A 12,516-nucleotide genomic window follows, 5' to 3' on the forward strand; every position below is an offset into this window, starting at 1 on the left:
AAGAACGGTTGCAGGAACTGGGTTTGTCTAGTTTGATGAAAAGAAGGACTAGGGGAGACATGATAGCAGTCTTCCAATATCTCAGGGGCTGCCACAAAGAAGAGGGAGTCAAGCTATTCTCCAAAGCACCTGAGGGCAGAATAAGAAGCAATAGGTGGAAACTAATCAAGGAGAGAAGAAACTTAGAACTAAGGAGAAATTTCCTGACAATGAGAAAAATTAATCAGTGGAACAACTTGCCACCAGAAGTTGCGAATGCTCCAACACTGGAAGTTTTTAAGAAGATGTTGGATAACCATTTGTCTGAAGTGGTGTAGAGTTTCCTGCCTAAGCAGGGGGTTGGACTAGAAGACCTCCAAAGTCCCTTCCAACTCTGCTATTCTATTCTAAATGAATTGTTCAAACGGTCACTAAATGAACTGTTGTAAATCGAGGACGACCTGTACAATCTCCTCCCAGATTGGGATTATCTGGCTGGCTATGCGCAATGATCCTTGCTAGTGTTCATTCAGGGTTTGTTGGGCAGTTGGGTTAATTCTGGGAACTCAGGGATAAAACTAACCGAGTTTGATGTACCGTGCGACTCTGAGCCTTGGTTTGTTTTGGAACTGAGTCTGTGATAACTAGAGAATTCACCCTAGCACGCTAAGGCAGAGGTCCCGAACTTCTCTGGGTTGGGGGCCCGTGGGGGGATGGGGGATGGCGCCTTTACGCACATGTGTGTACATGCGAAAGGGGCCGTGAGTGTGCACACATTTGTAGCGACGCTAGTGCGAGTGGGGGTGTGCGCACAGGTACGCGCACTGGCCAGCCACTCATGCGGCCCGGTGGTGAACACCTCACAGCCCGGTAGTGGGCCGTGTCCCACAGGCTGGGGACCCCTGCCCTGAGGCATCCTGTGCTTTCTTTGCTTTTGATTTGATGTGTTGTGTGGATACACATCCTGTGTCTGTGTGGCTTTCGGTCCGATCTTAACAATTTTATTGGAGATGTTCCTTTTCCAGTTTGTACAAAGAACCAAAGATGGAGCCTTCCTCCTTCCTCCCTCAGAGTTATAGACCTTGACAGCTGTATTAAACCAGCTGAGCCTATGTGAGGTGTGTTTGTGTGTGTGTAGTTTTAGGCCTCTCCAGGTAGACTCAATATGTTGGGTTCTTGCTGCTTTCTTGCTGGGGTTGGTTTCCTTGCAGACATTTCATTACCTGACTGGGTAACATCATCAGTGCGAGGGAGAGTTGATATGCCACTGCGTTACTCAAGCACTTTTGATTGTTTTAAGTTTTCTGACGGACAGGAAGTTAAATCCTCAATTTGAGTGACGTTTTGAGATTTTTAATTCACAAGCAATATCTGTTGACTTTCGGGCTCCTGCTTGAGGGGCGGCAATAAATAATTCTGACAGGGACCCCCCCCAACTTTTTTTAAATTTTATTTTTAGTTTCTAACCTTCCTTTTTTACTAATACAGGTAGTCCTCGACTTACGACCACAATTGAGCCCAAAATTTATGTTGCTAAGTGTGACATTTGTTAAGTGAGGTTTGCCCCGTTTTACGACTTTTCCTTGCCACGGTTGTTAAGTGAATTACTGCTGTTAAGTTAGCTACATGGTTGTTAAGTGAATCACTGCAGTTATTAAGTTAGCTACATGATTGTTGAGTGAATCTGGCTTCCCTGTGGACTTTGCTTGTTGCAAAAGAGGATCACATGAGTCCTGGGACACTGCAACCGTCATAAATATGAGTCCGGTGCCAAGTGTCTGAATTTGGATCATGTAACTGTGGAAAAGCTGCATGGAGAGAAATGATCGTGACTTTTTTCAGTGCCGGTGTAGCTTTGAATGGCCACAAAACAAACTGTTATAAGTCAAGTTAATGGTGGGATCTTCTACAGAACAGTTTTCTGTGTCACATAATAAGCTTAAGGATAACATAACAAGTGATTGCAGCTAGTCCTCAGCTTACAACCACAATTGAGCCTGACATTTCTGATGCTAAATGAGACAGTTAAGTGAGTTTCTCCCAGGGGTGAAATGGTCCCGGTTCGGACCGGATCGCCTGATCCGGTAGCGATGGAGGCGGGTGGTTCGGAGAACCGGTAGCAAAAATTCCTGCCCCCCCCCCACGCCCAGCTTGAGCCACGCAATCATCAGAGGGTTCTTTTTTTTTTTTTTACTTTTAAAAGCATTTTTTCTACAACCTCTTCGGCAGAAAAAATGCTTTTAAAAGTAAAAAAAAAAAGCCTCTGATGATCGCACGGCTCAGCTGGGATCGTCAGAGGCTTTTAAAAGCATTTTTTCCACAACCTCTGAGATTGTAGAAAAAATGCTTTTAAAAGCCTCTGATGATTCCAGCTGAGTTGCCTGGTCGTCAGAGGCTTTTAAAAGAAAAAAAGCCTCTGCCGATCGCTGAAGAGGTAGAAAAAAATGGTTTTAAAAGTAAAAAAAAAAAAAGTTGGCCACGCCCACCCAGTCACATTACCACCACCACCAAGCCATGCCCACAGAACCGATAGTAACAAATTTTACATTTCACTACTGGTTTCTCCCCATTGTACGACCTTTCCTGCCATGGTTGTTAAGTGAATCACTGCAGTTGTTAAGTGAATCACATGGTCATTAAGTGAATCTGGCTTCCCCCCCCTCATTGAGTTTGCTTGTCTGGAGGTTGCAAAAGCGGATCACCGAAAGTCATAAATCACTTTTTTCACTACTGTTGTAAATGCGAACAGTCATTAAACGAATGGTTGTAAACCGAGGACTACCTGAAATTACCCTGAAGGGGTTCTATTGTCAGCAGAGGACCTGGGGATGCTGGGTTCAAATCTCTTATTCATGTTTTCCCCACAGTGAGCTCCTAGTTAAGTCAGTTTTCTGGAGAGTTTATCGATGGCCATCAAAATTCAACCTGAGTATCCCTCCGGTCCATTGGTGAGTCTCGGACTGACCTACCTCTTGGGGGCGTTGTGAAGATTGAAGGCTGGAAGCAGGGAAGGAGAAGAATTGAGTCACCGAGATTATGAAACATGCAGAGTTGGTTCATTTTACTGCTTCGTTTATCTTTTTGCGACTTAGTTAGCAGTTATGTAAATCCTCTCCACCTCTTTGCGTAGTTTCTCATTCGCTTACTGTGTGATTCCTCACAAATGGATTAATTCCACAGCTAAATGGAACGTCGTATTTTATGAACGCAGAAGATGTTTCTCTGAACTTTTTAGAAAGATGGGAGCACGGAAGAAATCCCTTTGTTATTTCCTGCTTCTTTCTTTCTTTCTTTCTTTCTTTCTTTCTTTCTTTCTTTCTTTCTTTCTTTCTTTCTTTCTTTCTTTCTTTCTTTCTTTCTTTCTTCCTTCCTTCCTTCCTTCCTTCCTTCCTTCCTTCCTTCCTTCCTTCCTTCCTTCCTTCCTTCCTTCTTTCTTTCTTTCTTTCTTTCTTTCTTTCTTTCTTTCTTTTTTTAACCCAGGGCTTGTATGAATGCAAGAATTGGCATTTCTTGTGGTGTGATCTTGTTTGGGTGTTTGTCCATGAAAATAATTCTTTTTTTTTTTCCCCTTTTATTTTCCTTTTTTTTTAAAAAAATGGTGCTTGGAGGAGTCTCTTGTCGCTTGAGGTTTCTGTCGCTAAGTGAGTTTCCTCCTGCTTGGAAGAGAGTTGAGAAATGTTCCTGGTTGGAATGCAGCATCGGAACTGGTCAACCCCACACAAGTCATGTGTATAATTTGACTGCAAAATAGTATGACTGCTAATTTTAAAAAAAGGGGGGAAACTGGGGTGTCAAACTTGATTTCATTGAGGGCTGCATCCAGGGTGGATTTGATTTAAATCAAGTTGATTTAAATCACAATTTAAATCATGATTTAAATCACTAGGAAAAAGGCTTGATTTAAATCAACTCGATTTAAATCATAATTTTTAAAGAGCAACTGTCATCTCTGCTTCTCCTTTGACCCACTGTTGACTCACCGATAGTCCCAGTGTTGCAGAATATACAGCCTCCTGCTACATAACTAAGCTCCATTTCATGCTGAATAAACTAAATTATTTATGTATCTTAAATAGAAAACTATCTTACGATAGATTTTTACCCCAAAAGTTTTTTATTAAAATAAATTCGATAAAAATAAAAAAAAATCCAATTTAATTCAAAAAAAATCTGATTTTTTTGATTTTTTAAAAAAAATCATTGATTTTTATCCACCCTGGCTGCATCAGGGTTGTGTTTTACCTCAGGGGGCCCAGAGTGGATGTGGCCAGGGTGGCCGTGGCCAGCTCAACATCACTCATGTTGGGGGCGCCTGTGGTGGCCCGAGCGCTCTGGCAGCGAAAACGGACTCCCGAGCTCTGTTTTCACCTGCGACAGCCTCCTGCAACCCTCTGCCAGCGAAAACGGAGCTCAGGAGGACCACCTGCTGCCCTCACAAACTCTGTTTCCACTGGCAGAAGCACCACGGGCCGTTCCTTCACTGTTCCCAGGGTGGCCCCGCGGGCCGGCTTCAGTCCCCGGGCCTTGAGTTTGACACCCCTGAGGTAAACCTTGAGTTACGACTGTAATGGAACCTGCCCATTATGGCCAGAAGTCAAGAGGTTACAAACTGTTTTTGTGGTGGTCGTTAAATTAACAGATTATTTGTTATGGGCCCCAGTTTTAACGACAACCAGAAATAAATGCCGGTCACATGACCACAGGGCACCGCTAAAACCTGGTCATGTGACCACAGGGTATCGCTAATAGCTGTAAACGTGGCCCAGTTGCCAAACACTCAGCGTGTGATTGTGTGACCATGGGAGAGGAGTGACTATTGTAACTTTGAATCTAGGTCATAAGTACCTCCAGATCGGTCCATCGGTAATTTTGGACTCCGGTTAAATGATCAGTTGTAAGTCAAGGACTACCTGTAGAAAGGAATTAGCTGACCAAGGAGAATGAAGAAAGACTAGATACAAACAAGTAGAAATAATGGTATTATTGTCTAGTTAGGGCATTCTTGATTTACATTGAGAAGGTGCTGGTAGATATTTGCCAGAGCAGCATCTCAAAATGACGAAGGGGCATCTGATTGGTTACTCCTTTTGTATCTGGGGGGATCTTCCTGTCCCTTGATCGCTGGAGATGCTCTGTTGCCCAGCCTTTCCCCATTCTGCGACTTTTTTCCATCAGTCCTAAGAATGCTGCGGCCTGGCGCTGAATTTGGAATCCTTCCTTCCAAAGAGATCATCAGAATTGTACGAGTTGGGCAGACACGTAGCAAAACATCCACCGAATAGTAATTTTTACACCTTTTTGAAATGTAATAATATCCAGTAAGTGAACTTTTAATAACGAATGTTCAATAAACGGAACTTTTAATAAAATTTAAATTCATTCAAGCGTGGACCCTGCTGTCTGTTTCTTGGCTGTGACTCAACACGTGGTCCTTAGCCAGGCCACAGGGATGGGAGAGCGGGTGGAAAATCCAGGTAGTGGTTACTGCTATGTGTCAACTGTCCAGCTGGCGAATCCAGAAAAAGAAACTCCTGGGACATTGTTTTACCAAGAGTGCAAACTTTACTGAATTAAATCCTCTCTGGCACAGAAAGAGCAAAACCAGCTCTGGGCTTCCCACGCAAAAACATGCATAGTTTATTCCCCCTTTTCCCCATGAGCCACCCACAATCTATTACCCTGTTTCTCTGAAAATAAGACATCCCCTGATAATAAGCCCAATCGGGCTTTTGAGCGCATGCGCTAAAATAAGGCTCCCCCCCGAAAATAAGCCCTCCCCAAAAATATTTAAACGCAGAGCTGGAAATCAGGTAAGATGGCAAAAGGAGCCCCATCTTGCTCCACATGCCCCAAAATAATAAGACCTCCCCGAAAATAAGGCCAAGCGCTTATTTCGGTGTTCAAAAAAATATAGGATAGGGTTAGGGTCTTATTTTCGGGTATGTCCGCCAATCACTTCAGTTCATTTTGTTATGGGAACCGGCCAGCCCTACTGAGACATCTGCTCGGAGTGTCCTTGAAGGGGAGTAATGTTTCCCAGGAACCAACTGTTCTGACCTAGGGGTTCCCAAACCACGAAGCAGACTTCTTATCCCGACAAAAATCCCTTTTTATTAAGTTACTGTGAATTTCTCTCATTCACCTTCAGCAAAATCTTTCAAGGGTGAATTTACAGTCACAGACCTTATCTGGCTTGGAGAGCTGCCAGGCCGATCTCTTCAGAACTTGGCAAGGAGCCTCGGAGAGTCACAAACCAATTAGGCAAACTAATTGTCTCCTGCAAACTCCACTCCTCTTTCGCTCCTCTTTTATTCCCTCTGGGAGGGGGCCATTCATCGTCCACCTGTGGCCTTACTCCCAAGTTGATCCTTGTTCCTTAGCTGTTCCCTTCGTCTGGCAACTCTGCACATGCGCACACTGGGAACAGGCTCCAGCTGTTCATTTGCCTCACTGATGTCGGACTCTGAAGGCATCTGATAACTGTCATGCGGCCCTGCCTCCATCTCTGCCTCCGATGCACTCATCAGAACCTTCCCCAGACTCCAGGACTGTGTTGTGGCCCGTCAGCGGCCTGTGCAGTTAGTAGCTGATTCCGACAGCGAGGAGGCTGGTGTGGTGCTGCGCCAGCAGTCTGAGCAGCTGGCGCTCGAGTCGGACAATGAGGAGGCTGGAGAAGATGTGGTGCCAGAGGTGGGGATTCAGCCAGGGCCTTCAGAACCCCCAGAAGCTCCCTTAAGTGAAGAGGAAGAAGAGGAGGAGCCTCTTCTCGATGCACGAGCACTCAGAGCTGTTAAAAGGCAGGAGTGGCTCCTCAGGAGGAGGTCTCCTCGAGAGTAAGGCTTGGGGCTAATTGGCCACTCCCTTAGCCTATTTAAGGAGGAACACCGACTGAAGCAATCTGCAGGAAACAACTTTGTTCATATTCCTTCGCATCTTGATTCCAGAAACGTTTGATTCGGCTCTTGTTTCTCTCTTGTCAGTTTTCCTGCAAATTGCTTCTGGGCATTCTGCCAACCACAGTAAGATTACGGTTATCTGAAATACTGCGCCTCAGAATTGAGTTATTATTCTTTGGATTCTTGTCGGCTGTTAATGAAGTTAAATTGTTCAGAAAAGACTGATTTAAACTACTTGTTTAAGGAGTTGGGCGTTGGGCGGCAATAGAAATGCGATAAATTAAATTAAATTAAATTGTGTTCGAATAACTACTAAGAAAGCTCATTAGTAGTCCTTAATTAGTAAACTAAGGTTTGTACGGACTTTGTGTGTGCTGCGTTCTTTGGGGTCCGTAGCTGGGGCAGAACAGACTGGCCCGTGTTCCTCCCCAACCTCCTCACTGTCCGAATCTGCGATCAGCTCCGCTGACTGCTCGCAGGCCATAACACCAACATTCCAATCCGCCATCACCTTATTCTTTGTCAAGCTGCGAGTGAAGCGGAATATAGGTGAACATTCAGGTCAGACTTGAAGCCACGTTCTTATGAGCCGGCTTTGGTGTTCACACAGTCAATAAAGGGCAAGGGTTCAATTGCAGATGCCTTGCCCTTAACTCCTCTGCCCCACCCATTAAGATAGTCTAAGCCAGGGGTCCCCAACCTGTGGACCATGGGGCCGCATGAGTGGCTGGCCAGTGCGTAGGTGTGTGCATTCATGCACTCCCCCACTCGCGTTGCCATGAGCATCGCATGGGAGCTAGCATCTCCGTGAGCATCGTGCAGGTGCTAGCGTGGCAGCAAGCATTGTGCGGGCACTAGCGTTGCGGCGAGCATCATGCAGGCGTTAGCATCGCTGTGAGTGTTTAGTTTAGTTTAGTTTTATTTGATTTGTATACCGCCCTACTCCCGAAGGACTCAGGGTGGTGAACAGCCACAGGATAAAAAACATAAATACAAAATTTAAAACTGAATAAAATCAAATTAAACAATTTGGCCGAAGACAGATTTAAAACATCCCAATAAATTAAAAACGAATTAAAATTTACGTTTTAAAAAGGGGGAAAAAGGGAAACGGTTAGGCCAGGCCAGCCTGATGGAATAAAAAGGTCTTGAGAGCGCGGCGGAAGGTGCGTAGATCCGGGATCATCCGGATTCCACCCCAATAAAAGGGATTACAGGGTCATAAAAAGAAAAAAAAAATGGAAGTTTTCCATTTCAAAATGATCTCTTTTTTTGAAGAAGTTCTCCTGCCTAGCCTTCAGCCATGGCATTCCACTAGTAGTATTCTATTCAATATTTCATAAGGCTATTTCATAAGGTTATGTATTATGCATGTTCATGAACCCAGCCTATTACAGTGAGTAGATGCTATCACCTACTGTCAGTATCACTGCGATGGGCGGATCTTTGGAGTCAAATAAAAAAACTCTATAAATCAAAAGCTGATTTAAGTCCTATACATTTTTTAAGTCCCATACTTAAAAAGAGACTTTTAAACTTTTGCTTTCTTGCTTTTATTGATGGTCATTTTGCTGTGTCATTTTCAATAGGATTTATCAGAGGCATGCTGTATATCGGAACACCAATTGATAGGGAGCGAGGATGATGAATCCTGGCTTGATCCCAGGCAGCGTCGGAGGGAGAAGTGTGTGCAGCAATGGAAGAGGTGTGGGAGGGCCAGAGATTGAGCTGAGTCATGGAGCCACACCCCACCAGGAATAAAAGTGGGTGGGATTGCTCTTCAGGCTTTGTGATGGACAAAGTTAAACCCTGAAAGTCACATCGTGATCTCTGAAATTCAGCTTGGATATATTTTGGACTGAACTCTTGTCTCATGGATAATTTGTTGCTCCTGAAACGGACTAAAGATAAGTCCTCTTCTGCTTTATGGGAGTGAAAACGGTCTTGGCAGGCATTCGGCAGTTTGCTGCCAAAACCTTGGTCTGCCAGGAATTCTAATCTGTTTACCTAATAAAATATTGGCAGGCGTGCTTGGTATTACGTTTGCCTGTGTGAGGAAGGGGGACAGAACACTCCATTGCATTTTTGTACATTTCCTTGTATTGGATAAGAGCAAACATGGGTCATAAACAACATCATAAAACTAATGTCAACCGACACACACACAAAAAAAAAGGAAAGCGAGAAGACTCTCTGAAAGAAATCTTGAAATCAGGCGAACTGAAAAGAAAATATCAACTCGCTCACCTGCTGTGCATGTGAGATTCCAGTTTTAGCTGAAGGATATTGGGAAAATACAGAGTACAGGATAATAGACTTGGAAGGCCCCTTAGAGGTTTTCTAGTCCAACCCCTCTGCTCAAGCAGGAGACCCTATACCCGTGATGGCAAACCTATGGCACGCGTACGTAGCCATATCAGTGGGCATGCCAGCTCAGCTCTGGCGTGCATGTGCGCACTGGCCAGCTGATTTTTGGGCCTTATGGGCCCACTAGAAGTAGGGAACCAGGCTGTTCCCTGCCTCCAGAGGGCCTGGAAGGGGTGGGGAAGGCCCGTTTTTTTTCTCACCTGGCTCCAGATCCTCTCTGTGTATCTGGGGAGGGCGAAAACAGCCTTTCCCACTCCCTCAGAGGCCCTCTGGAGGTCTGAAATGGCCCATTTTCCAATTCCCCATGGGACAGGAAGTGACGTTTTTTGCTATCCCAGCCTCCAGAGACTCCTAGAGAGGCCTCCGAGAGAATGGGAAAGGCTGTTTTTGCCCTCCCCAGATACACAGAGAGGATCTGGAGCCAGGCGAGGAAAAAAATGGGCCTACTGGGCCATTGCGTGCCAGGAGTGGGAGGAGGAAGGGGGGTTGCACGCGCATGCACAGGGCGGAGCGCATAGAATTAAGGGTGTGGGCATGCGTGCACGTGAACCTCCCCGCCCCCCCTCCTGGCACGCGATGGCAAAAAGGCTAGCCCTCACTGTCCTATACCATTTTGGACAAATGGCTCACCAGGAAAAGAGAGGAAGAATGTCGAGTCCTGCCGGAGCTCGCCATCGATGGGGGGTGTGGGAGACGAAGGAGTGGAGATAAGCAGCCGCAGCGAACACACAAACAGTTCCTGGATAGCAGCATTCAGGGCAATGATTGATGACGTTGCTGGGCCTCTCCGATTCTGCTGTCCTCGCTGCTCGCAGCTGTTACTGTTAAGGGAGTGGGGGGTGCTTGATTGATAATCACCGGATGTATGTTTAAGGGGCTGAGTTTTTGTTAAATAGCGCTGTGGTGTGATTACACCCAGCGCTGACTTTGAACCAAAACACCGACTTGTACTTTACTTTTGACTGCAAGCTTATCATTGCCAAAGTAAACCCTGATTCTCTGTGTGCTACTGGTGATTATTTCCTATCGCAGTTCTGAACGAACGACAAGCCGAGAGAAAGTCAGCGCTTGGTTCCTTTTCGCAAGAGGTGAGGAGTCCCTGTGGCTTTGCAGCAAAGGGGGATATGGCAGAAGGGACGGCCTTGGAAGAGCAGGAGTGTGGTGGAGATGTGGAGGGGGAGGAACCACTGATAGAGGAGGTGAAGGAGAGTGTGGAACAGTTGGCAGTGAAACCAAAAGTCAAGCAACCCAAGAGTGCCCCGCCCCGACCGGAGGAGGAGAGTTTTCCAGGACAACGGGCTCGGACGGGGGATTGGTGGCACAGCTCTGTTCTCCTCGGGCCACGGATGCCAACACCCCCTCGCTTGGGAGCATCTTTCCAGGGCTGGAGGGAAAGACGATGGACTGAGGAGGATGAAGGGGATTGGGGGTATCCTGCCTCATCCGGTCCCAGCACCATGGATACGCTACGTGAGCGTTTTGGGGAATCTGGATTTCGTGACGCCCCATCCTGGCAGCCCTGGGTTGCAGGGCTGGAGCCTCCAGGTTCTTCTTGGCAGGATACAGGGGTGACCGCTTCGGAGACCCAATTCCGGCTCACAAGTCCTAAATTGAGGATGGAGCGGACCTCTAGACGATCCATGGACCAACCCCCTCCAGAACAAGACCAAGGTGCCTTGAGGGAGACCTTGGAGCCGGTCCTGAGCCCCAACCAACGCAATTGGCAGGGGGCTTACCTATTGGGGGTCGCGGGGCGACGAGGGACCAACCTAGGCAGGACAGGAGAGCGACTGGAGCAGCGAGGACCCCAGGCCCCATGCCTTGGCCTCCGGGGGCCCCGCCGGGGCTGTGGGTCCCGCAGGCCGTTTGGGGACCACCTGCCCTGCAGACTTCCTTTGACGGAAACCCTGAACGAGTGGCTATTTTCTTAAGCCAGGTGATAAGCCATATGGACCAATATGGACAGTGGTATCCCTCCCAGTGGGCTATGGTGGTTGCTGTTACGGGGGTCCTGACGGGAGAAGCGGCTGAGTGGGTGGCAGGCCTCCATGCTAAACATGCAAGGGAACTCGTGGACCTGGGACGATTTCTGGAGGCTCTTCATGCCAGATTTGAAGACGAAACAAGCGCCCAGGTTGCAGAGGGGGATTTGTTTGCGCTTAAGCAACGGGGCGTACCAGCAAAGGAATATGTACAGGAGTTCCGAAAGATTGCGGCTGGCCAACTATGTAGTTGCTAAGAGTTGACACCGACTTGATGGTACATAATCGAACAATCAGTTGGGAAAAGGCATGAAATTGAAGGCGCTCCCTGGGGAATTCTGGGAGTTGAAGTCCACAGGTCTTCAGGCTGCCAAGTTCGAGAAACGTTGAGTTAAGCTTAAAGTCTGTAGACTTCCTCAGTCATCCAGGTCATGGTTGCCCCAAAGGTGCTTTTTTTCAAGAGGCGATTGGACTGTCTTGTTTTTTCTTTTGAAGACGTTTCGCTTCTCATCCAAGAAGCTTCTTCAGCTTCTTCCATTCCCCACTGTCCCGTCATAGCTGAAGAAGCTTCTTGGATGAGAAGCGAAACGTCTTCAAAAGAAAAAACACGTAAGTCCAATTGCCTCCTGAAAAAGCACCTTTGGGGTGAATTAAGCCTATGATGGTGAACATATGGCACGCGTGCCACAGGTGGCACGCAGAGCCATATCTGTGGGCATGCGAGCGTTGCCCTAGCTCAATTCCAGCATGCATGCGCAGGCTGGCCAGCTGATTTCCAGGCCTTCTGGGCCCACCAGAAGTTGGGAAACAGCCTCCGTGGGGGTGGGGAAGGTTGTTTTCACCCTCCCCAGGCTCCTAAAAAGCATCTGGAGCCTGGGGAGGGCGAAAAAACCGGCCTACCGGGCCCACCATGCCATCGTGTGCCAAAAGTGTGCAGAGCACAGGGGGTGGGGCGCAATTAATTAATTAATTAATTAATTAATTAATTAATTTTATTTTTTAAATTTTTATACCGCCCCCTCTCCCGAAGGACTCGGGGCGGTGAACAGCCAAAATTAAAAACATACAATATAAACATTAAAATACTATAAAACAAAATTAAATTTATCTTTGGCTTCCCCCAATTTAAAACCCCTTACCCATAAAATTCACCAATTAAAATTTTTTAACCCAGCCCGGCTTGCTGAAATAAAAAAGTCTTCAGAGCCCGGGGGACGGTCCGGAGGTCCGGGATCAGTCGTATCCCTGGGGGTAGCTCGTTCCAGAGGGCGGGTGCCCCCACAGAGAAGGCT

This window comes from Pituophis catenifer, unplaced genomic scaffold, assembly GCF_029215685.1.
Source record: "Pituophis catenifer annectens isolate HBS135680 unplaced genomic scaffold, rPitCat1.0.hap2 SCAF_2, whole genome shotgun sequence".
Classification (NCBI taxonomy): domain Eukaryota; kingdom Metazoa; phylum Chordata; class Lepidosauria; order Squamata; family Colubridae; genus Pituophis; species Pituophis catenifer.